We start from the raw sequence: 4,422 nt of genomic DNA on the forward strand, positions 1-4,422 counted from the left end.
TTCTATCACAGATCCGAAGGCAAAACATTCGTTGCTAAGAATGGATCCTTTCTAGAGAAGGAGTTTCTCTCGAAAGAAGTGAGTGGGAGGAAAGTAGAACTTGATGAGGTAACTGTACCTGCTCCCTTATTGGAAAGTAGTTCATCACAGAAACCGGTTCCTGTGACGTCTATACCAATTAGTGAGGAAGTTAATGATGATGATCATGAAACTTCAGATCAAGTTGTTACTGAACCTCGTAGGTCAACCAGAGTAAGATCCGCACCAGAGTGGTACGGTAATCCTGTTCTGGAGGTTATGTTACTAGACCATGACGAACCTACGAACTATGAAGAAGCGATGGTGAGCCCAGATTCCGCAAAATGGCTTGAGGCCATGAAATCTGAGATGGGATCCATGTATGAGAACAAAGTGTGGACTTTGGTTGACTTGCCCGATGATCGGCAAGCCATTGAGAATAAATGGATCTTCAAGAAGAAGACTGACGCTGACGGTAATGTTACTGTCTATAAAGCTCGACTTGTTGCGAAAGGTTTTCGACAAGTTCAAGGGATTGACTACGATGAGACCTTCTCACCCGTAGCGATGCTTAAGTCTGTCCGAATCATGTTAGCAATTGCCGCATTTTATGATTATGAAATTTGGCAAATGGATGTAAAAACTGCATTCCTGAATGGATTTCTGGAAGAAGAGTTGTATATGATGCAACCGGAAGGTTTTGTCGATCCAAAGGGAGCTAACAAAGTGTGCAAGCTCCAGCGATCCATTTATGGACTGGTGCAAGCCTCTCGGAGTTGGAATAAACGCTTTGATAGTGTGATCAAAGCATTTGGTTTTGTACAGACTTTTGGAGAAGCCTGTATTTACAAGAAAGTGAGTGGGAGCTCTGTAGCATTTCTGATATTATATGTGGATGACATATTGCTGATTGGAAATGATATAGAATTTCTGGATAGCATAAAGGGATACTTGAATAAGAGTTTTTCAATGAAGGACCTCGGTGAAGCTGCTTATATATTGGGCATCAAGATCTATAGAGATAGATCAAGACGCTTAATTGGACTTTCACAAAGCACATACCTTGACAAAGTTTTGAAGAAGTTCAAAATGGATCAAGCAAAGAAAGGGTTCTTGCCTGTGTTACAAGGTGTGAAGTTGAGTAAGACTCAATGCCCGACCACTGCAGAAGATAGAGAGAAGATGAAAGATGTTCCCTATGCTTCAGCCATAGGCTCTATCATGTATGCAATGCTGTGTACCAGACCTGATGTGTGCCTTGCTATAAGTTTAGCAGGGAGGTACCAAAGTAATCCAGGAGTGGATCACTGGACAGCGGTCAAGAACATCCTGAAATACCTGAAAAGGACTAAGGATATGTTTCTCGTTTATGGAGGTGACAAAGAGCTAGTCGTAAATGGTTACGTTGATGCAAGCTTTGACACTGATCCGGACGATTCTAAATCGCAAACCGGATACGTGTTTACATTGAACGGTGGAGCTGTCAGTTGGTGCAGTTCTAAACAAAGCGTCGTGGCGGGATCTACGTGTGAAGCGGAGTACATAGCTGCTTCGGAAGCAGCAAATGAAGGAGTCTGGATGAAGGAGTTCATATCCGATCTAGGTGTCATACCTAGTGCATCGGGTCCAATGAAAATCTTTTGTGACAATACTGGTGCAATTGCCTTGGCGAAGGAATCCAGATTTCACAAGAGAACCAAGCACATCAAGAGACGCTTCAACTCCATCCGGGATCTAGTCCAGGTGGGAGACATAGAAATTTGCAAGATACATACGGATCTGAATGTTGCAGACCCGTTGACTAAGCCTCTTCCACGAGCAAAACATGATCAGCACCAAGGCTCCATGGGTGTTAGAATCATTACTGTGTAATCTAGATTATTGACTCTAGTGCAAGTGGGAGACTGAAGGAAATATGCCCTAGAGGCAATAATAAAGTTATTATTTATTTCCTTATATCATGATAAATGTTTATTATTCATGCTAGAATTGTATTAACCGGAAACATAATACTTGTGTGAATACATAGACAAACAGAGTGTCACTAGTATGCCTCTACTTGACTAGCTCGTTGATCAAAGATGGTTATGTTTCCTAGCCATTGACATGAGTTGTCATTTGATTAACGGGATCACATCATTAGGAGAATGATGTGATTGACTTGACCCATTCCGTTAGCTTAGCACTCGATCGTTTAGTATTCTGCTATTGCTTTCTTCATGACTTATACATGTTCCTATGACTATGAGATTATGCAACTCCCGTTTACCGGAGGAACACTTTGTGTGCTACCAAACGTCACAACGTAACTGGGTGATTATAAAGGTGCTCTACAGGTGTCTCCGAAGGTACTTGTTGGGTTGGCGTATTTCGAGATTAGGATTTGTCACTCCGATTGTCGGAGAGGTATCTCTGGGCCCACTCGGTAATGCACATCACTATAAGCCTTGCAAGCATTGCAACTAATGAGTTAGTTGCGGGATGATGTATTACAGAACGAGTAAAGAGACTTGCCGGTAACGAGATTGAACTAGGTATTGAGATACCGACGATCGAATCTCGGGCAAGTAATATACCGATGACAAAGGGAACAACATATGTTGTTATGCAGTCTCACCGATAAAGATCTTCGTAGAATATGTAGGAGCCAATATGGGCATCCAGGTCCCGCTATTGGTTATTGACTAGAGAGGTGTCTCGGTCATGTCTACATAGTTCTCGAACCCGTAGGGTCCGCACGCTTAACGTTCGTTGACGATATAGTACTATGAGTTATGTATGTTGGTGACCGAATGTTGTTCGGAGTTTTGGATGAGATCACAGATATGACGAGGAACTCCGGAATGGTCCGGAAGTAAAGATTGATATGTGGATAGTAGTGTTTGATCTCCGGAAAGGTTCCGGAATCAATCGGAAGGGGTTCCAGATGTTTCCCGAAATGTTTGGGCACGAGAACACTTTATCTGGGCCAAAGGGGAAAGCCCACGAGGTTTTTGGAAAGCGCAAAAGGAAGTTTTGCGGAGTCCAGGGGCCAGACGCCAGGGGGTCCAGACGCCGGGAACCCTGGCGTCTGGCCCTGGAGTCCGAGAAGGACTCTTGCCTTTCGGGTGAAACCGGCTTTGTGGAGGCTTTTACTCCAAGTTTCGACCCCAAGGCTCAACATATAAATAGAGGGGTAGGGCTAGCACCCAAGACACATCAAGAAACACCAAGCCGTGTGCCGGCAACCCCGTCCCCTCTAGTTTATCCTCCGTCATAGTTTTCGTAGTGCTTAGGCGAAGCCCTGCGGAGATTGTTCTTCACCAACACCGTCACCACGCCGTCGTGCTGCCGGAACTCATCTACTACTTCGCCTCTCTTGCTGGATCGAGAAGGCGGGGACGTCATCAAGCTGAACGTGTGCAGAACTCGGAGGTGTCGTGCTTTCGGTACTTGGATCGGTCGGATCGTGAAGACATACGACTACATCAACCGCGTTGATATAACGCTTCCGCTTACGGTCTATGAGGGTACGTAGACAACACTCTCCCTTCTCGTTGCTATGCATCACCATGATCTTGCGTGTGCGTAGGAATTTTTTTCAAATTACTACGTTCCCCAACATTGGATTGATTGTTTGTCACGATGGCTTAAGATAATACTAAATTGTGTGACTTTTCCAATACCAACAATAGTGATTTTATTAGCACTCCGATTGCTTCTACTACCAATGCTGAATCTTGTGAAATCAATACCGCTTTGTTGAATCTTGTTATGAAAGATCAATTTTCTGGCCTTCCTAGTGAAGATGCCGCTACACATCTAAACAACTTCGTTGATTTGTGTGATATGCAAAAGAAGAAAGATGTGGATAATGATATTGTTAAATTGAAGTTGTTTCCGTTTTCGCTTAGAGATCGTGCTAAAACTTGGTTCTCTTATTTGCCTAAAAATAGTATTGATTCATGGAATAAGTGCAAAGATGTTTTTATCTCTAAGTATTTTCCTCATAGTGGGATTGAAGAGGTCAAAACTTTACATAGCAATGAACCCACTATTTTGGATTTCAAGGAATTTAATTATGATAATTTTTCTTTGATAGATTGTATTTCCTTGTTGCAATCTGTGTTAAATTCTCCTCATGCTTATGATCAAAATAAAGCTTTTACCAAACACATCGTTGATGCTTTAATGCAATCCCATAAAGAAAAGCTTGAACTAGAAGTCTCTATCCCTAGAAAACTTTATGATGAGTGGGAACCTACTACTAAAATTAAGATTAAAGATTATGAATGATATGCTTTATGTGATTTGGGTGCTAGTGTTTCCACGATTCCAAAAACTTTGTGTGGTGTGTTAGGTTTTCGTGAATTTGATGATTGTTCTTTAAATTTGCATCTTGCGGATTCCACCATTAAGAAACCT

Source organism: Triticum aestivum, chromosome 7D, assembly GCF_018294505.1.
Source record: "Triticum aestivum cultivar Chinese Spring chromosome 7D, IWGSC CS RefSeq v2.1, whole genome shotgun sequence".
NCBI lineage: Eukaryota > Viridiplantae > Streptophyta > Magnoliopsida > Poales > Poaceae > Triticum > Triticum aestivum.